Here is a 22,970-nt window from a genome sequence, read left to right as displayed (position 1 = left end):
TCTGGACTGATGGGAGATGACCAGGGCCTCTTGAGGCCAGACAAAGCAGACATTCACTCCACAAAGGAGATCAAGATGCAGACAAATGATACATGTCCCTAACACGGATTGTTTCCACCATTATTACTATTTAATACCTCACAAGCCTATACTTCCAAAAACATCTAAATGCTGATGACTTGAAATGTATCTTAATTTATTTCATATATGCTGGCCAATTTTGGTACCCCGTGTCTTGTATATATGTTTATCTGAGTAGAGGAAGGGAAGGGGAACAATAAAATGGTGAGAAAAAGGACAAAGGGCTACCCAATGCAACGCAATACTCACAAAACAATATGTTGGAAATGAAATAATATAAATATATTCATTACCTTACATATGTACCTGTAACACCTCTATGCATCACCTTGACAATAAAATTAAATTTAAAAAATATATTGGGCTTCTGAAAATTAAATGCTCATAATGGGAGCCTTCATCAACCTAACACACACACACACACACACACACACACACACACACACACACACACACACTCATACCTGCAATTCTAGCCTTTCTTATTCTGATAAATGATGTAAGCATTTATTCAGTTTTTCAGGAAAAATAATAGCTAAGTAAATAAGAAAACTAAGCTTCTTTGAAATCATCTTTGCATTCTTTATTTCTCTTCAACGCTATACCAAGTCTATCAGAAAACCACTTGCAGAAACCCATCCTATCTCCAGTGCTGTCTACCATCTCCACTCTCTCCATCCTCCTAAGAGTTACCTCAAACTGCTTCTTGCCATACTACATATATATATATAATATATATATATACATACATACATATATACATATATTCATTTCTTTTCTGTATTTCCAACACAGTAATTTAAAAGTCATTACAACAGGTATGTTTGCTTATTATCCTTTTGTTATAGTCCTGACACTTAGAAAACTACCTCACATACAGTAGGTGCTTTGTACTGAATGAATGTAAGCTATATGATTCTTTTCTAAGTATTGTAACCCAATGCCCTGACAACCACTGGCAAAAGCAAATCAAAGTAAAGAGCATCGGTACCACGGTCCTAGAAAAGACTCCCATTATCATATAAACAACAAGACCAATATTGGTGGATTTTATCCATGTGTAGGCTAGCACATAGGTGACCTGTGACCTCCAGAGGTGCATGGGAACTGTCTTTGTTGCTAAGGCCACCAGTGGAAGGTTAGGGTAGTGGGTCACTGGTTCCCACAACACACGGCTGTGACCTTGTGAATACTAGGAAAGAACTCACACTTCTCTGTCCTTCTATCCTGTCTCACTCTGAACTTTCCCATCTCCTTGAATTCTCCCTGATAAAGACTTTCAGTACTTAATGTTTCAGTAGCTAAGTTGTGCTGTGCTGTCTGCTTTTTATTGATGGATATCTGCTCAGTATTAATTTTAGAGATAGGATATGGGATGAATTGTAGGAAAGGGTCTTTGGCAATGTGACAGAACATACCCTTGCCATTTAGCTCCCTCGATTAAATACCACCTTGCATCTCGTGAACAGAGAGCTGCCAAAACAGAGAGAGCTTTGGGTATGACACAGACTTTAAACGCAGTAAAAGTGACAGGGAACTGGATAAGTAATATTAAAATCCTAGACAACGAATAAATTTCCACAAAGAGCAAGGAAAATTGTGAAAAATAAAATTGACTGAGACTGAACGTAGCGTTTTCTATACTGAAAGACATTTCTCAGGCAAGGTTCTCAGAATAGTCAGGAGCAATCACAAATGAATAACTGAATACTTCAGATTTTATTTTGATTAAGGTACTTTGAAGAAATGATTATCTAGTAAATGGTAATTTTTCACAAGGGCATCTAGTCAAAGGAATACATTGGATACTTTCTTCATACTACAAACAGAAGGAAATTTTGGACCAATTAAAAGACTTAAATGTAATAAACTATAAAATCAACATAGGAAAGTAATATAAAGTATGAAGCGATGTGAAGCATGTTTATGTAAAAACACTGTAAAAACAATAGACAATAGAAACTGATAGAGCAAAAAATAATATGCAGCTTCTACTGTGCATAAAAGGTTACTTCCAGTCATATACACACCACACAATGCAGATGGAACACTAACAGAGTGATCCAAAGCTCAACAAATGAAAGTTAGATGATATTAATATTTCATATAGACCAATTAGACTAGTAACACACATAAAAATATTTCTGAGAAGAAAAATATTTTCCCATATCAAAACTAAAACTTTGAATGATTATTGTCCTTCTGAATCACAATCTCACACATAATTAAATTTTTATTAGCATATTTTGTTGTACAAAGGGGTTCACAATGAAAACTACATTTGTACAATTAATGTATGCTAATAAAATTATTCATAAAATAAATTAAACACACACAACCTTTGACCCATTAACTGACTCTTTGGAACCGAATACAAACAAGTTCCAGAAAGGAGGCATGTAGGCATTAGAAGACACATATGCATACACACACACACACACACACATACACACACACACACACACACACCTATTGGATAATTGTTTGCAGTCACACACAGGCATCTATAGCCACAACCCACAAATAAAGTGCATATCACCAATAAATCAATAGGAAAGCATATAAATAAAAATAATTAAAGAATATAATGCAGCCATTGGAAAAAATAGAATTATCAAAGTTACCCTTGAGAAAATTGCCATCGGCTATTGTTAAGGAGGAAATGGCTGTGTGTATGTAAAAAGGTTTCAGTGCAGTGTGGCAGCGTTTGTGTCTCTGGGTTGTCCACCTCCGCAGCCATGTTTTGTACAGGGAGAATGTACTGCATTATTTACAAGATAAAATTTAATCTGAAAGCTGCTACTTGTATTATTAAAAGGCATTGAAGTAACCACCCTTTACTCTTCTCACCTAATAATAGACTTTCAAACTAACTTCTTGCTTCCATCAGGTGACAGCCAAAGAAAAAAAGAGAGATATCAGTCCATCCTTTGATATACCTGTGCTATAATTAAACGAAGTAGAAACCTTCTGATTACTCCATGGATACAACCAAGTGACCAGAGTGCAGCTGTATGTTCTGTAAAGAAAACAGTGCTGTGGACTGGGACATTGCAATCTCAGTGGCAGCTGCCAGATTAAAAAAATCAAGTGCCACACATCCGGCTGAAGTGAGCTCCTGTGACTCACTCCAGCGCCACCGGCTCCACGCCATCAGCAGCATGCCTGATGCCATGCGTGCCCTTGATTTCTCTTTGAATGCGGCCTGGTCTAGGGGATGAGAACACTAGGTGGCATTCCGGCCAAGCTCTGAAATGCCATTAAGCACCGGGGGAAAGTGTCATTCAGATTCTATTTGGAGCACCTATGTTCCCCTCTAGGCAAAGAAGACATTCTCTAACACACAAGTCCAGCCCCAAGGCCCTTTGCTAAGCTGATCAAAAAGTTTCTGCCAGGCCACTGGACAGGGATTTGAGAAATAGAGTTGTCACATTATACAGGCTCCTGGGAGAAAGACAGAATTAAATTCTCCTTGTGAGTCATCTGGAAAATGATAATCCCAAGTGACAACCCACTAACCCCTTAGAAGAATGGTGGTTTGTATTTAAGAGGGTTCTCAGCTATCTGGGCTCTAACAGGGGACCTGAGTCTCCAAACCAACTGTGTCCTGAATGATGGGACAATTATCCTGCTCCAAACTTTGGAGGCCACATTTGTCATCCAACATATTCCCACTGTCCACCTCTGTTACAAGACTGAATTGCTCACTGAGTATTGCAGAACAGACGTTCTGCCAAACTGCAGTGGACGTAGCTGTGCGTAGCAGGACTTACTTAGGCCTTCAATAATCTTTGTGTACAATGGTATAAGAAATGAGAAACAGCTTGGTTTGTTTCCTAGCCTCTCTGGGATACAAACCTCAGGCTGTGCTGGAAGAATTGCTTTTATGCAGTTGACTGATCTTTTCCTTCTTGGTCCTAATGGCACTTTGTCAAGTAGGCCTGAGGCTCAGTAGACACCACCATGTAGCCACACTATGCGTCCACGGGAGAAGACTCTAGAGGATCTGTGTAGGACAGGTGGATCCCCAATCTCTGCTTGAATTCACACAGATGTCTGATCACAGCGTCGCCTGGCAGCTACAACACTTCCTCTAACCCTGTCCACAATCTTCCCCTCCAGCTTTCAGCTGGCCGGAGTGAGCTCTGGTGTAGCACCCCTCCCTCTGACCACACTTAGAATTGTCTTTGCTAAGCAAAGGCCTCAGAAGAGCACTTACTTTAAGGGCTGGAGGTAATGGAGCAGGAGGGATCAACTTCCTGGAAAAGGTCTAAGGCAGGCTCTGTGGAAATGAAGTGTGTGAAGGTACAAAGTGAAAACATCCCCAGCTATATACACTGGAGGCCTGCACCCCTTTTATCTATCGATCACAAAGAGCAATCAGTCTGTGTTTGTCCAATTGACTCATCTCTAAGGTTGACACTGGCCCAATTTACTTGGTTTCTGAGTGTGGAGAGTCTGTTCTCCTTCGCTCAGCTTCTGATCAGTACTGAAACACTGCACACAAAGCCAGTGTAGCCAACAGTAGAACCTGAATGAGCGGTTCTGAACCATTCACATTTACTTTGTAGCGCACGTGTATGTGTGCTTAGCAGTTAACTTCTGAGAAATATACACTGGATATAACACTAGTCCTTTGTGAGCACAGCTGAATCATGGCTAAAGCCATGATTCCATCGCATCTACAATTAGAATGGGAGTAATCTGTGAGAAGTGCTGTACTGAAGATACTACCCAACACATATTTATAAGATACAATTTTAGTATTCATTGCCTTGCAGCATGGTTTCAGTTTAAGGATAAGTGGTATTTGCCCTAGTTTTAGTCTTTCTGTAGGTTTGAAGTTGTTTGCAAAGAATAGTGATTTCTTCCTCTTTTTATTTTATTTAATTAAAATGCAACCTCAAAGTTTAGAAGTTTGGGACAAATGTCAAAGAATACACCATTGAATATCCAACTGATCCCTTCATCGTATCTTAATATCTAAGAGTCAGTTCAAACTCCAAATGTCCAAAACCAAAGTCAATGGTCAGGTGTATCAGACCTATTGCTTTTCTCAGTGTCCTGTCTTTATAAATGACATATGATAGGGTTTCTTGTCACCAATTAATAGGGTTCCCAAACCACCTTTGCCGTCTTCCCCTTCTTCAGCATTCTTAGTTTCTGAGTGTACCATGTCTTTCTTGCTCAAGGACACAAATTGTGTTTTGTTTTCTGCTCTTAAAGTTCTCTCAACCCTACCTCTCCCTAGAGGATTTTGGCCATGTTCTGAAATCTTGCAGACTGTGAGAATAGAGCATCACCTACAGCTGCCAAATTCCTCTGGGAACTGATGGACCAAAGCAGAGCTGCTGCTCTACACTATTAAGGTTGTCATTAAATTAGCAGTATGTCATATGTATATGTGTGCTGTGGTTTGCATCATGAGTTGAAGAACCCATCCATGACACAGGGCTCAGAAGAGGGCTTTGGGAAGGGGGCTTCATGGTTCAGGTGTTTCCTGGAACCATTCTGTGAACATCCTAGATGGTCAGCTCAGCTCCAACTGGGGCCTGCTCCCTCTGCATTGTCACGTCCAGCCACGCCTCTTGATCTTCTTTGCTTAGCACCATCCTTCTTCATCACGAGTTCCATTTTATTTAGTAGCCAGTCTGGCTCTTGAGCACATGCTGAGCTATGTGCATCGGCTACTTAGCGGACTGAGACAGGGAGAATCACAAGTTGAGCCCAGTGGTTGGCCCGTGAGGGGCTGAGGCAATCAATAGATTAACCCATTGATGAATTCATAATTAAACAGGCTATCACTAGGTGGTAGAAACTGGAAGATGAGACCTGATTAGGGTAAGTAGATTGCTGAGACACCTTAGGTGGCCTGTCTCATTTGAAGACCATTTCCCCCTCTCTGGTTCCCAGCTTCCGGACCACCATGAGATAAATAGGCAGCTGTGCTCTGACTGCGTTTCCCTACGATGACGCTCTGCCTCACCGCAGGCCTGCAGACCCACACTGATGGGGCTGAGGATCTGATCTGTGAGCCCTTTTTCCCTTCAGCTGTGACTGCTGATATTTCTCATAGAGCCTGGAGACAACAGGAGACGTCCTCCTCCTTGCATCGCATGCATTTCCACTGGGAGGTCATCTGTGTGGTGTGCAATGGCCTCTTGGCACACCATGTGCCAGGCAGCCAGGAGAAGGAAACCTAGGGAGGATTTCTACTACTCGGAATGGCTTCTCCCTTGATTTGATGTCTTCCAACTCCAATAGGAGATTTTGACACCAGAACCATTTGAATATGATCATGCATAAGTTGTGTTTTCCTCCAAATGAATCTCAATAATTGCTCCTAATAATGATTTCAGCAATTATAATTGAACATGGATTCATCTCAAATTTAATTTACAATTGAATACTGTCATATCACTGGAATAGTCAAGAACTAAATTCCTGAGGAAACTACTTTTTCATTCATTTCTAAAACCTATTATTATTGGGTCATGTATGTCAAATTTTCAACATATTTGTCAAGGTATTGTTGGTATTTTATGCTAATTTGAAGAAAGTATTTTTATTTTATAAGACATCTACAAATGCAAGGATATTAAGGTAATGTACTTGGCAACAATATTATTTTCTACAGCCAGGTGTATTCAGGCACAATAGGTTTCTCCTTGTCCAGAAATATGCTTCTGAGTTTGCCTTTTACTTATGAGGAGGCACAGAGTTTCTCTAATGAAGCAGTCAGTTACTGCATGGGAAGTTTATCCTTATTCAAATGCAAAACCGTGAGAGGTGGGAAGGAGAATGTATGGCACTGGGAGGCCTTCAGCCACGCAACCTGAGATAAAGACCCACACAGGCCAGCTTGGAGACCTCTGAACTGCCACTTTGGGATATCAGGCTGAGGAGAGGACCTTCAACGAGGTCATCTATGAGGTAGGTTTCCCTGTATTTAAAAAAAAATACCTCCTCACCTACCCCAGTCTGGGAAAGGAGAGACTCTGACTGTCTTAAAACAACTTAAAACAACTGAAAATGTTTGGATCTACATTCTTACATGTAAAAAAAAAATATATGTTTGAAGAGAACAATAATGCAAGATGGTAATAATGCAATAATTGCAAAGCAAACAGACTCTGTCCTAGTGCCAGATTGGTCACTACTGGGTGTGTGATCAAGGCAAGCTTGTCTCATTGCTAGCCTTTAGAAGTTAGCCATAAACGTGTGACCTTTGAACCATTCTGGTATGTCTACCCTAAGCCCCCATTATATGCCTCATTTCTGTAATTGCCATATTCTCTTCTTCTTCCTCTCCCCCTGCATTTCTTCTTTCTTAGTGTTAATAAAAGGTACAGACAGACCCATCACACTGACAAAACTAGAATTCCCTAAACTAGTGATGCCCAGTAGATTTTTTTCTGGCCTATGTTTGTAACACACAATGAAGAGGTAGCTGCTGGTCACAAGGGCCAGTTGAACCCTTTAAATTTCATCAATGCAAATGCTCAAGATCTCAATTGTCTTTAAATCAATCAAATCACATTTGCAATGGACAAGAATATAAACGAGAAATAATGGTCTAGTGAAATAATAAACACATATACTAACATCTCCCTCTCTTGATCTCCCTTGCAAAATTTCCCACTTTGATCTTGTCCCTCCCTCCCAGCACCTTTAGGTACAAGTTTCTTATGTGCTTTAAAGGTTCAGAGGTCTACATGCTTGAAGAAGAATGGGAAGTATTGAGAAGTACTTGTCTATAAATCTTTGAGAAACTTTAAGCAAACCAATTTTATCAGTTTTCTAATGGCATCAATTTCTGTTTCCTAAATGAAGCATTTATTCCCAAACTCTTATATATAAGACTACAATCTAAAAGAAGTGCTAATGTCTGTCTTGGTCTTTGGTTTTTACAAACCTTAACAAGCCTCATCTATCAAGGGCAAAATTGATACTGTTGGAAAATTAGATTGGAGCTATCTTCCGAACATATGAATTGACTCTAGGTTTGTGATATTATATATTACATAGTAATATATATAGTAATATATATAGTAATATATTTCACCTAAATTATAGATCATAGCTCATTTTCCAATGCTATTTATAAATCTGCCTAAAAATTTAATACAATGATTTTAATGCAAATGAGTGCTCACTAAATTTCAAATTATAATAGGTAAATTTACCATTTTTTCAGCAAATGATACACTAGAATCAAATGCAGAACTAATAATTTATACCAAATGACTCTGTCTACTTCTCTTGAAACAAATTATCATTTTTCAAATAGAAGAAACAAAAATTCATGGCTGAAAATACAAATTGAAACTATGCAAAGTTACTCATGTTGCCGAAGAAAACCACAGGAAGATCAAGAGTTTAAGTAAGGAGACCAGGATTCTCTGTGTGTTCCATCACTAAGGATTTTGAAAATCTGTTTCTCCCAGGAGAGATCTGTGAGCAATGAGAGATGCTCTGTGGCATCAAGTTACACTTTCACAGGTAATTTTCAGCTCTTCTCAGCCCGATAGCACATGATGGGATCTAATAGGAGGCTGGAACATCTATGACGTGACATTAAGCAAAGAACGTGTCAGTGGTGCCTATGGCCACCACAAAGATGGCGCCTCCAAAGTGTAAATCAAAGAAAATATAAGAACATCTAGAGAAAGGGATGACAGTGCTCTACACATTTAACATATTCTAAACGCCTCAGGGAATCCACCAAGTATGTGATGTTAAAAATAATGATGTGCCTCCTAAAGACAGTGGAGCTCTTGGCTAAGACAGAAGACAATGTCGCAGAATGAAAAAAAGTACTTGTGATGTTTTTCAAAATGTAAGTCCAAGTTAGCATCCCACCTCCTGAGGTGTCACTGGTAATTCTCTTTCTCCTTACAGAAATCTCATACCGTTTCTTTGGGTATAAAAAGGCCACAGTGACACTCACCTTTCCAAATTGTGTCAATGATTATCATATCAATAAAGACGATGAGAATGAAATTCTTTTTAATTGTTAGAGATGTTATTGGTTTGTCTTATGTAAGATAATACCAAACTTGAGGTTTTGAGTGGAGTACCAAACACAATAGGTACTGTAAGACAAAGGGGTGTAACGATTCCTCAGAAAGTCTACAAGCCTCTTTGTAGATCAAGCTCAAAACCAAGCTCAAGCACAGAAAATTGGCTTATATATTCTGTCCAATATGCTGTGCAATTTTGAAGCCCTCTCCAGCATTGTGTGTACAAAGGTTGGCTTACAGGAGGCTGGGTGGAGAAAAAAGGACAGATTTCTGTGAGCACCAATACGCCACCACGGCCTGGGCCCTGCCCCCTAAATCAAGAGGAAGGGACTCCATTGGACTGAGGCGCTGGGAGAGCTCCCTGTCGCTCTTCTAACTGACGTGGGTGGCAGATGGTGAGTCCCACTTGAGAGATCTCAAAGGTGAGCTGCTTGATTAGGATAGATATGCACTATTCCTGGGAAGCATTAAAACAACCACTACCACCAAAAAAAAAAAAAAAAAAGAAAAGAAAAGAAAAGCATGGCAGCTCCCTACGGAAAACAAGGAAGAGCTACACCAAAGGCATTTTCTATTTTGTTCAACAAGATGTCCTGGACAGCCCCAGAGGCCCCCTGTGAGACTGTGGGTGAAGAGGAGAGAAACCCAAGGAGCTCAGGGAGAAACAGCCACAGGAGGAGACACGGGAGCGTATCATTGGAGGTGACAGTTCAGTGTCCCGTAGTGGCCCTTACATAACCTAGAGAGCAGCAAGTGGGTCGTATTGGGTTCATTGGTTGTTTTCCTGAGGCTGTTATTTGTTGAATTAAGACTGTATCTGAAACTTAAAATTATCCCCTTTGGTGGCCTTGGAAAATACCTGCCATGTACCAGGAAATGGAAATGACTTTTAGAGCCAGTAAAAGAAAGCATCTTTGCTTGGAGCAAGATGGGTTGTGCAGTAAAAGTTACAGATGTTTGGCTGAGAGCTGTTTTACAAACATCACCATTAGGCTTCACGATTGTGGCGGTTCAGGAAGCCGTTCTGTGCACAGCCTGGGTGGTCAGCTCAGCCCTGACGTTGGGCCATCTGTTCCTTCTGAATGGTTACCTCCAGCTGCACCTCCTGATTGTAGCGCTACCCTTCTTCATTACACGTCCCATTTTGTCTAGCGATCATTACGGCGTCTCAAGAACATCTTGAGCTGGTTACAATGGCTCCCGTCTGTAACTAGCTACACAGGAGACTGAGATTGGGAGGATCACAGTTTAAAACCACCCAGAAATAAGTTTACAGGACTTCTTTTCAACGAATACCTGGGCACAATACCATGAACCTGTCATCCTAGCTATGTGGGAGTCTAAGACTTGAAGGTTGAAGTTCCAAGTCAGCTTAGGCAAAAGTTCCATCCTAATGTAAAAAGCTGAAAATGTCTGTGCATGACCATCATAAGGCAGGGAATGAGAAATAAGAGGATGATGGTCCAAAAAGGAAGGGAGGGAAGGAAGGCATATTGGATCCATGATTGCTAGTCTGCCCTTACAAACTTTAACTTGGCTCAAGCAGTAATCAGCTGGCCCTACCTCACAGAAGCCAAGTCTAATGTTAATATTTGTCTTCCACACTCGCGTGTGTGTGCATGTGTGTGTGTGTGTGTGTGTGTGTGTGTGTGTGTGTGTTCGTGTGTGTACATGCATGATTGCTATGCTGATACCGAGTCTTGAATGGAACTCTGGACATTGCACTCTAGCTAGGCTTTTTTGCACATGGCTAGCTGGCACTTTACTACTTGAGGCACACGTTTCTACTTCAGGCTTTTGTTAGGTAATTGAGGATGCCTGTCTCAAGGGTTTGCCTGTATGGGCCGCCTTTGGACCTTGATTCAGATCTTAGCCTTTGGAAAAGCAAAGACTATAGGTGTCCAGCTCTAAAACATTTTTGTTATAACTTTAATGACTCCAAGGCTTAGAATTTCTCTGAAGCAAGGGAACACTTCAACTCCTTTTTACATTTCAATTATAAATTTAGTAGAGAAAGACCTAGAAAGTTAATCATTTTAGCTGCTTTAAACATATCAAGAGTCGGCGTGAAAATGGCAATAATTCCCAAGGCTATCTACAAATTCAATGCAATACCTATCAATATTCCAACTTCATTCTTCAAGGAAATAGAAGAGGCAATCCAAAAATTTATATGGAACAATAAAAGACCCCCAAATAGCAAAACGATCCTCAACAGAAAGAACAGTGCTGGAGGAATATCAATACCAAATTTCAAAGCCATAGTAATCAAAACAGCTTGGTATTGGCACAAGAACAGACCTCAGGACCAATGGAATAGAACTGAAAACCCAGAAATGAACCTACAGACCTATAGCATTCTAATCTTTGATAAAGGAGCTAAAAAATAGAATGGAAGAAAGACAGCCTCTTCAGTAAATGGTGCTGGCAAAATTGGTTAACTACTTGTAGAAAACTAAAAGCTAGATCCTTATATATCACCCTGCACCAGAATCAACTCCAAATGGATCAAAGACCTCAGAGTCAAAGCAGACACTCTGAAACATTACAGGATGGACTAGGAGAAACCCTAGGTCTCCTTGGCACAGGCCAGAATTTTCTTAATAGAGACCCAGAAACACAACAAATCAAAGAAAGGTTGGACAAATGGGATTGCATGAAATTGCAGAGCTTCTGCATGGCAAAGGACATAGCTAGCAAGATCAATAGAAAGCCCACAGATTGGTAGATCTTCACTAGACATACAACAGACAAGGGTCTCATATCTAAAATATACCTGGAACTCAAAAACTTAAATCCCCAACAACAGATCTTCAAAGAAACAACTGCCCAATAAATAAGTGGGCTAAAGACTTAAAGAGAAACTTCTCTGAAGAAGAAAGAAGGATGGCCAATAGACACATGAAGAAATGTTCAACCTCCCTAGCCATAAAAGAAATGCAAATCAAAACAACATTGAGATACCACCTCACCCCAGTTAGAATGGCTATAATCAAGAACTCTAATAACAACAGATGCTGGAGGGGATGTGGACAGAAGGGAACCTTACTGCATTGTTGGTGGGAGTGTAAACTTGTTCAACCACTTTGGAAAGCAGTATGGAGGTTCCTCAAAAGACTCCACATAGATCTCCCCTGGGACCCAGCAATCCCACTTTTGGGCATTTACCCAAATGTTCACAAACAAAACCATACTAAAGCTACCAGCACAACTATGTTTATTGCAGCATTATTTACCATAGCTAAGATCTGGAACCAACCCAGATGCCCCTTAGTAGATGAATGGATCAAAAAATGTGGTATATATACACAATGGAATTCTATGCCTCCATCAGAAAGAATGACATTGCCCCATTTGTTAGGAAATGGAAAGACTTGGAAAAAATTATATTAAGTGAAGTAAGCCAGGTCCAAAGAAACATAGGTCCCATGGTTTCCCTTATTTGCAATAACTAGTATATGTCTGAGTCAAGCAGAAAAGGTCAGATAAGTTGATGTTAGGGAAATGAACCCTAAGATATGTATTCAAATGTTTTTTTCTTTCATGCGATTGTTTCTAACACATTTATAACATTATTTCTTTGTTGCTTTTTAGGTCTCTCCCCCACAGTATAACCCCTGCTTTCACTGTATTTGATGTTGTTATAATTTGTGGAGGGGAAGGGAAAAAAGAAATCGTTTAAAAGGATACAGGTGGACCCATTGCAACAATGAGACGTACAAGTCCTTATGTCGAAAATGAACTTTACAACTTTGGTGGGGGGGGAGGATGGGAAGGAATGGGAAGGGGAAACAAAGGAGGAGGCAACAATGTTTGATAAGAAATGTACTCATTGTTGCTTTGTATGTCCCTCCCCCACAGTATAACCCCTGCCTTCACTATATTTGATGTCTGTATAACTTGTGGAGGAGATGGGGAAAAACAAGTTGTTTAAGGATACAGATGGACCTGTTGCAACAATGAGAAGTACAAGTTGTCATGTCAAAAATGAGCTTTACAATGTTGGTGGGGGGGGGGGAGGATTGGGGGGAGGCTGGGAAGGGATGTGAAGGGTAAACAAAGGAGGAGGCTGCAATGCTTGATAAGAAATGTACGCATTATCCTGCCCATGTAATTGTAACCCCTCTGTACAGTATGTTCACAAAATAAAATAAAATAACATAAATAAAAAAAAGAAAAAAAAGAAATGTACTCATTCTTGCCCATGTAATTGTAACCCCTCTGTACAGTATTTTCATGTAATTGTAACCCCTCTGTACAGTATTTTCATGTAATTGTAACCCCTCTGTACAGTATTTTCACAATAAAAAAAGAAACTAAAAAACAAAACAAAACAAAAAAAACATATCAAGAGTCGGTAGATGGAAGATTAACAGAATTTTGTTCTATTTTCAAAGAGAAGAAGCAGAAGTCATGGGTGGAAGCAGATTTTAAGTCCAATAACTTACTGTCGATTAGAGTTCAAATAGTTAATCTTAAAGCAATGACTCTTTCTCGTTGTCAAAGAAATATACTGGTTACCTGACTTACATAACTGTAACCCTTCTGTACATCACCTTTACAGTAACAATTGAGAAATAAAATAAAATAAAAGCAATGGCTCCTTTACTAAGGCCTTTTGCAGAAGTCAGGTGACCAAAGCCCACACATATATTAAAGAGCAATTCTCCTCTTAGGAGTAGAGATTTAAATCCACTACAAAGTCCATTTTTAATCCCAGACTATGGTTTTGTAAAGGGGATAGTCAGAGCGGTTATGAGGCATAAGTCAGTTATTCATTCACTCCATGAAACAAGACAAGTGTCCACCACATATGATACCCCCCCTGTACTATGCACAAAGGTGGACAAGGAATCGTTCAGGCCCCTTGCAGCTGACTTTAGCAATGGGATGATTTCGTTTACCCAAGGAACACACTCTATATTCATTTTCCCTGCATCTATTTATCTATTTATACCAGCATCACACAATTTATCAGTTATCTTGCAGTTGTTTACATTGACCTTTATCTAACTTACTTTAAATAGTTACAGACCGGGAGGTAAAATGGTTTCTCATTTGTGCTTAGCACAAAAGAAGTAGCGAGTTATAAATTATGGCCATATTTGATTATTTCTATTGCAGGCTATTGCCTTGCCAGGAGTTTTCTGTGTACTTATCAGGATGATTAGCTAAATAAATATGAAATCCTCCATGCACAACAGAAGATTTATAGCACATAAAAAAATCAGGGTATTTCTAACACTAGACAGAAATGTAATTCTTTAAAACTAGCTGTGAGGGGCTGGGAAGGTGGCTCAGTAGTAGAGCGCTTGCCTTGCATGCATGAGGCCCTGGGTTCGATTCCTTAGCACCACATAAGCAAAAAAGAAAAAAAGCCGGAAGTGGTGCTGTGGCTCAAGTGGTAGAATGCTAGCCTTGAGCTGAAGAGCTGAGGGACAGCGTCCATGCCCAGAGTTCAGGCCCCACGACCAGACCCAAAAAAATAAAATAAAAATAAAACTAGCTGTGAGAATCCTTAGTTCAGACATAGTAATGAGTGGTGGCAAGATTTTAACTGTGCTCAGAAAGGCAGATGTGCCATGCTCAGTTCGTGCTTTAACCTCTGGCTTCACAAGCCAGCCTTTCACAAAGGCGCACTCAGGGAAAAGTTCCTGGGTCGTTCTCATGGTCTGCTTTCCCCAAGCACAGCACTGCTTGGAGAATCCCATACTTTGCCTCTTACCAAGTTTCCAAATCCCAATCTCCATTTCAGGAAAGGTAGTCAGATGAGTTTGATGGTTTTTCGGAAAGAAGTTGCAACGTAAGTCCCCATGCTCTCTGTGTCCTAGTGAGGAACCTAATGTAACACAACACGGGCACTTTTACTAAGAATCTAAGCTCCAGCTCCCCTGATTTAATTCTCAGTTTGGTTTCTTTCTCACTGTGTGACCCAGGTGAAGTCAATTAACCTCTCCATTTCCCATCCAGCTTTAATGATACACTCACGCAGGTAGCCTGACAGTCCCAGATGGACCGTGGCATGCATGCATAAGTAAGAATGCTTCTACAAACGAATCTGCAAGTATATTACAGCCTGCTGTGCACTCCTGCTGAATTCTGAGCCACGTTTGCAAAGTGGCTTGCCCACCCCACACGTTTTATTTCTGCTGGCTAACATTTGTTTTTTCAAGCATCAGTAAAGGACTATGACAGAGTTAAGACAAGTCTACTGCATGTTATTGATGCTCCCCCAGTGAGATTTTTGGTTCATTTACTCACCCACTATGTGACAAACCTATTGTTTTAAACTTCTACAATGGTGGTCACATGGAGAATATTCCAATTTCTCTCTGCAAATTAAGGCAGTGCATCTGTTTTCAGAAATGACCACTGGAATGCAGTGGTATTTCACACACAAAAACAACTTCAGGTCCAGTCAAATCTCTAGCACTGACAGTGATACAGACAGGGCGTGTTATAGCACTATTTTCAGACAGCAATGAAATTGCTGAGTTCATGAAAGTAATCTAAAACAATCATGCATTTGTTCACCCAACAACCATTGCTGTCCTCCCTTAAGAGAATCACTTTATGGGTTCAAAACAAGAGCAAGAACAGGATGGGGGGAAGCCAGCCACGGCTCGCCTGCACGTCTTAGGCAGACACTTGCTTTTCAACTGCCTCCATACTCTTCAGTAGCTGGAGGGTGCATTCTGGGTGGTGAGACGAAAGGGGGTCAGAGAATTGTCATTACTGTTATTGTGAAAGAAGGGGACAGGCACTGCTGTTCCCACTCTGCCCTGCCTTGTAGCCAGACTTGAGGCCATCCTGCCCAAGACTGAGCCACGAGAACGATGGGAAAGTTTGCCAAGGCCTGGGTGGCGTGCAGGACAGTATGTCCCTATGTTTTTTTTCACTGGGGAGCAGTTCTGCCACCACCAGCAAACATGCCACACACCACCAACCAACATAGCCCAGCTTCACAACCACTTACATGCAACTGAAACCACAATGAAATAAACTAAATGAGGACTTTTAAAAAAACAATCTACTTTACCTTTCTTTGATGCATCACAGATATTTGTAGGTAGTGACTTTACCAAAACACCCTACACAGTTTCAATAAATATCTCTGTAAGTGTTTTAAAGACATCACTCTGTATGATGAATATAATTCTGTGTAGCGCAGCTAATTTCAAGGTAAATAAATTAGTGAGCCCATGTAACTACTGACTGACAGACTAGGTGTAACAATCAGAATCTTCTATGTGAAAAACAAATGACATGGGCAATATATGCATCATTGTGACAATGACATACATACGTTTGGAAATTAGAAAAGGCACTGTTCAAATATCATAGGAATGGAGACATATATAGCTAGAGTATGGATTCTGGTAGGCAAGCAGTGATAAACACTAAATAAATTATATTTATATTTAGTAGCACTCATCCCTTGTTACATACATGTACTATATAATGAAGCCACATACTTTGGAAGCAGTGCAGTATAACATGATGCAAATTTCCTGCACAAAAAACGGAGGATGTCACATTGTAAACCGAGTGAGGAGCACAGGCAGGTGAGGAGCGTGGACGGGCATCGAGCACAGGCATGCAGCGAGTGGTGGGTGCTGGGTGCTGAGTTCCGGGCGGCAATCTAAAGCATGAGGGGAAGTCTGCATCTGCAGACAGTTTTTTTCTTTCCTCCCTGCTTCTTGTAGGCGAACTCATTACAATACTGGTTTTTGAAAGTCTTGCTGTTACTGAGAAGCCCTCACACGAGGAAGCAATGAAAGGTGACTGCCACTGGAGTCCGATGAAAATAATTAGCTGGATTAAAAAGGCAAGGAATTACCAACCCTGACCAGCATTTCTAGAGGTTTTAATTAATTGAAGTCACTCCAACTAGAGAAAACACTAGTTGTGAAGTATCTGGCACGTGACGACGCCCATCACTGCGTTGCTGCCTGATCTTCAGTAGCAGATGACACTTTGTTCATTTCCTATACACATGTACATACATATACATATATATCCTATTTAGAGTTTGCATCTTCTTATTTGAAAGCTCTTGGTTAAATGTTCCTATTAATGTAGTTATAGCAAATGGAAACAATGATTTTTCTAATTTGCGATGACTTGCATAGTGGTTTGTTGGTCTTTCTAATGAACATTTCCTTTGACTCACCAACAAGTCTGAATGGCTCTCTGGAAATAAGCAAGTCCATCTCTGCAAGGTGTGACCGCGCCCGGGGCTCCACTGCTCTCCTCACACCCCGAGGCCTTTCCAGTTGCTTAGAACGCATCCCGTGCCAGTCCTACGCTCCGCTGAGAAGGAAGTGAATGTCTCGGAGTCACGGTTGACAGAGAAAGTGGAGGACAGTGAGCTCCAGATTATTTTTTAAACCCAATTTAGTATAGTCTACACCATGAAGTACCTGGGACACACATGCGCTCAAGCTATTTATTCTTCACCACATGCCAGATGTAGCTGACCTCCTGGAGTCAGGGGCTGAGCCAGAGGTTCCACCCCAGGGGAGTGGGGGTGGGGAGGAGCCATGCTCTGAGGATACCACCTTCCCCTGCCCAGCCTCAGGTCCTCTGTGCCCTGTCCTCCCCACGCCCTTGCCATCTGTGTCTCCCCCAGCACAGCCTTCGCTGAACACCAAGCTCTGAAAGCCACGACGACCATCCAAACTTTCTAGAAAATTCAAGTCTTCCAGCAGCGGAGTTCTCCATGGGCTGCTCGAAGGCGGTGGTTCTAGAATGGCTGCTAACAATCCTTTCATCAAAAGCCAGCTCTCCACATGACCATTCACCCCAAGTTGATGTGTGACATGTGTAGGACTCTTCAGACCCCCGTGCCCCATGCCCCACCCCAGGGAGGACCCCGCGCTTCGTGACTCCGTGATCTATGACAGGGGTGGTGAGGGCAGGGACAGGAAGGACACGGAGAGGAGGCATCAGAGCAGAGGGAAGGAAAGTGCTGGGCGCCAAGGGGACACTCAAGGTGGAGCAGAGGTGGGCGGGGCTGGCAGGGAGCAGCAGGGAGCAGCAGGGAGCAGCAGGGAGCGTGGGGTGTGGCAGGAGACGCAGGATCTGCTCCTGGGCAGGCCTGGCCGTGTAAGGTGTGGCAGGAGACACAGGATCTGCTCCTGGGCAGGCCTGGCTGTGTAAGGTGTGGCAGGAGGCGCTCGAAGCACCCCTGTGGAGTGACTCCTTCCTTCTTGGGCGAAAATACCGAAAGCTAAAGCTGGAAAGTAAGTTTAGATGTATGCCCAGACTTCAATTCGTTACAAAGATGTGAGAGTAGCTTTTGACAATAAGAGAATTAAGTAGATTCCTGACCAACAATTAATCTGCGACAAATATTAAGTTTAGGAATTATTATACATTTAGACTATATTTCTTAATAAATTTCCCCACATAAATTGTGCTTAATCTATAAACCAATTTTAAACAAAATCCATCATGCCAGGCACTTTACATCTTATTCTATTTATTGAACCATTTCTCATCAGAAACCTTTTAGCTTTAATGCTATTCCAAGGCAGAGGATCTCATTAGAGTGGCAAAGATAAAGTTCTTTTTGAGATAAAGTAATTATAGTGATTGTGGGGGGAAAAAATCATCCAAACTTCTTGGCTGCAGTAATCTCCTGACTTCTGATTAATTTTCAGACTAAGAAACTGTGTGCAAACAAAAAGATGCTGGTGGTAGATAACCTGAGCAACATAGCGCTGGTACCACAGAGGTGAACAGTGCGTCATCTGTGCCAGCACTAGGGTCCTACAGGAAAGCACTCTGAGACAAGACACTGCATCCTTTTTCAGCTAACTCTGCATCCGTTCTATCATCTAAATATTACTAAATCAAGAGCTTTTTGTGCTCTATAAATATCCTTATTATATTTCAAGCTGACTTCGAGTTAGAAGAGTCAGTTTCTTCCTATTCCAGGATGCTTTTGGGTTTGTCTTCTGGAGGAAGCCTGAGTCACAGAGAATGTAGGCAGGAGCATGATAAAGGCCGTGGGAAGGGATAGGACAGGCATCCAGGGTGGCAAGAGTGCCTGAGGGACATAATGAGTTAGTTAGTGCCTGTAGGGATGAGGTAGGGTGAGGATGGGGGTGCAGAACTATTCCCAGGGGCAGATGCCTCAGTGCAGCTAGTCAAACTAAAACTGCCCAGTGAAGCTGTTAGGAGTCAGGAAGGTATTACACGCCAAGAGACACAAAGTCATTATATCCAATGTACATTCTGCAGGTTTTGAACTATGTAATTTGAGGGTAGGGATGGGATGGGGAATGATAAGGAGAACAATGGAAGGAGTGTGCATTATACTCATAACCTGACTTCAGGAACCAAAACGCCTTTGTGTAAACCCTTTGTTATAACTACTTATTAAACAATATTTAAAAGAGCCATAATGCTGGATATTAGTGGCTCACATCTACTAGCTACTCGGGAAGCTGAGATATGAGGATTGTGGTTCAAAGCCACAATTGTGGGAAAGGAAAGTCAGTAACTCCAATTAACAACCAGAAAGCCAGAAGTGCAGGTGTGACTCAAGTGGTAGGGTGCTAGCCATGCATGAAAAAGCTCAGCGTCAGCCACCAAGCTCTGTGTTCAAGCTATAGGACTGGCACAGAGAAGGAAAATAACATCATGAGTCTCTATAGAGCTTGCTTTATTTTTAATAAGTACATGCTAGGAAAATCTTTGAAACAGTGACACCATTTATTTTAAATTATCCATTTCCGAGTGAGACTCTGTCAACAAACAAACAAACAGCTCCCTCAGCAGCATGGGGCCATGAAGAGAGCAGCTGTCCTCTTGCTCACCTGGACTAGTGTCCATAAGGGTCTCAGTGGCGCCACCTTTCAACAGGTGGCTGACACTTGAATGCCCATCCTTTTGTTTCCTACAATAAGCAACCTGAGCTATTTTCCAGTGAGCATTCAAATTTCTCAAGACTTGGGCTAGTCAGAACACTTCTCTGGTGCATGATAATCTTCAACTCACCCTCAAAGTCAGGTAACCCCTTACGCTCCCAGATTTGGAAACCTACACCACAAGAACAGAAGCTGCATATGTCTACCTTCCTTGTCAATTTAGTTCAAGTATCACAGGCAATGTGATGTAAACTAGAGTATTATATGTGAGAAACAGCTCGTTATTGTTAAGTATAAAATTTAAGTAGATTTGGAGAATTGCTGCATTATGAAAAACTCCCAACAATATAACATATAGGAAATGACTATAAAGACTCATGAGATGCAGAACTTCTTCACGACAATTCTCCAGGTAGTAGAAAAACAATATTGCATTAAAAAATTATTCAGCTTGCTAGGTAGTTTCCAACTTTTTTTTTTCTGTATAAAAATCTCTGTTGGCTATTCGAATAAACCACAGAGCTCTCCACTGTAACTATGCACCCACACAAGATCCGATGTTCTTTTTACATTCATTATCAGAGAAAATTATGTAAGTTATCAATCTTTATAAAGAACTGGAAATTGAAACTTCTTCCATCATTGCCAAACCTAGACTTGCAGCTGTGCAGCAGTGGGGCCGGCCAGCTGTTCTGCAGGGTACTCTCTGCATATAGCTTTTGATCTTTGAACAGTCATTGCATGAGCAAACAGAAATGTCTGATCTCTTCTGGCATGTGCTAGTTATGCTGTATCTAGTAATTATACTAAAATACAGATTCAGAAAATTATCTTGAAATCCTCTTTATTCCATTCCATTTTCCTTTCTACTAGTATTTTCAGTTTTTTGTTTTGTTTTGTTTTTGCCATTTCTGAGGCTTGAACTCAGGAATGGGGGCATCCCTAAGCCTCTTTGTGCTCAAGGCTATGGATCTACCATTTGAGCCATTAGGCCACTTCTGGCTTTTGCTGAGTAGATTGTTGGAGATAAGGGTCTGATGGCTTCAAACAATCATCCTCAGATCTCAGCCTCCTGAGTAGCAAGGATTATAGGCATGAGCCACCAGTACCTGGCTTTCTCAGAGGTATTTTGAGCATGAGGAAAATGGTTAGATAGTAGGACATTAATTACCTAGGTTTTATAGTGAGTAATAAATTCTAGAAAATGCTATGGCTTTGGAAAAACTGTAGAGAAATTTTTTTTTCACTCCAGGCTCCAATGTTTGTTAACTGTATGCTTTGAGCACCTTATTGAATCTCACTGGAGTTTTGTGCTTAAAATATTGGAGAACACTATCTACTCTGTATGTCTCTTACAAAAATTAGACATATACACAAATACAAGATATAAGTATAAGAAAAATCAATAAATTGGAGCATATACACCATCATTGCTATAATTAATATGATTATAAAATGCCAGATAGAATTTCTAAATGGTATGAATTTAGTGAACTAATGTATGGAAGTTCAAAAACAGATGCAGTTCATTCACCATAATTTGCTGGTGGAGAAGACACTGTGAAGTGTTGAAGAAAAAATGACCCCAAACGACAAGCTATCTGACCACATAAGGATTTCAAATTCCTGAAATATAAACAGGTAAATGGGAAAGGGCGTCGGGCATAGATGGCGCCCGGTGTGGGAAAGGAAATGAAGGCATGAACACCGATGTAGATGGCATTTTGCAGAGAGTCCAAGGAGAGCCCAGACAGCTCTAGAAGAAAGGAGGTAAGAAAGGGATCATGACATGCAGAGCAGTAAATCGACTAAGGGGAACAGAAGCCTCAACTCAAAAAGCGAAGGTTCCCAGTTCTGGGGGGGTGACAAGTCCGCAGGTGCTCATGGGGGAGGCCACTGGAGATGGAGCGGTGCCCAGAGCCTGGATGGATGGATGGATGAGACCAGCGTCCGCAGCAATGCTGGTCCAGTGGAGCACAGAGCCAGGGCTTCGGCTCAGAGCAATGTTCTCCATGGTAACAGCGGCAGCCCCGGGTGAATGGGCTGGAGACAGACATGCTTCAACTTCTCTTTCTGTACTCACGTAGAGAAGGTAATAAAGAGTCTAACTCCACTAGCTACGATGTGGCTAACATTCCAAAACCCTTGTCTGAGCTAATCTAAGAAAAATTCTATGATCCTATATAAGTACATTGATCGTCAAGACCTGGCGGGGAATGTAAGGATGGAAAGTCTTGCTCCCACAGAGAAGCTGTGCTGCCCATGTTTTCCCAGAGACCCTCTAAGCAGACGCCCAGCTGTCGGTAGACATTGATAGATGTTTTCCTTTTGTCTTTACCCTCTACCCCTCACCCAGGTGATTTTCAGTATACACCATCCATGTTGAAGGAGCCAGCTCTGGCTTCAGGGAAGCAGATCCATACACTATACCTGGACAACACCTACTGCAACCCAGCCCTGATTCTTCCTTCCCGACAAGAAGCTATGCGCCAGATCATCCAACTCATTGAAAAGCACCCACACCACAACATAAAGATCGGTGAGTTGTTCTCTTTTCCTCTTATAGTTAGTGAATCTAGCCTCTTTGAAGGTTCTCATAACTTTCAGACTTGTGTGCCTCTCTTTTCCCCTTTTGGGGGTGAGAAAGTGAGGCATGTGTGCAGTCTCCTATGATGCTGTCTCTCCAACGTACACTCTTACCGCTGCTGCATACCTAACTCCTAGTACCATTTGATACCTACAATACTCTGCTTATTATTTACTATTTACCTAGACGGATGCTGCAAGTTTTTCTGCTTTTTCATTTTTCTGTTTCTCTCACAGAGACTATTTTTAGCTACAACATTTCACATAAAATTCCAGATTTAGGATTTCTCTTGATTAAAAAGTTACATTCAGCAAAACAGGCCAGACCCAGAGGAAACACAGGTTGCATGCTTTGCCTCAGTTGTGGTAGCTAGAATGTGCTTTCAGTCTACAAGTAAACACT

The 22,970-nt window shown here is 41.3% G+C and overlaps 1 protein-coding gene across 3 annotated transcripts in view; it reads right to left on the bottom strand.

The window, feature by feature from the left end:
* The window catches only part of Prkn (parkin RBR E3 ubiquitin protein ligase), a 978,959-nt gene that overhangs the window by 557,278 nt on the left and 398,711 nt on the right, over nucleotides 1–22,970 (bottom strand). The window lies entirely within an intron of this gene.

The sequence above is a fragment of the Dipodomys merriami genome, unplaced genomic scaffold (genome assembly GCF_024711535.1).
Source record: "Dipodomys merriami isolate MVZ:Mamm:240054 unplaced genomic scaffold, mDipMer1.0.p SCAF_8, whole genome shotgun sequence".
In the NCBI taxonomy this organism is placed as follows: domain Eukaryota; kingdom Metazoa; phylum Chordata; class Mammalia; order Rodentia; family Heteromyidae; genus Dipodomys; species Dipodomys merriami.
This window is presented reverse-complemented; position numbering and strand designations above follow the sequence as displayed.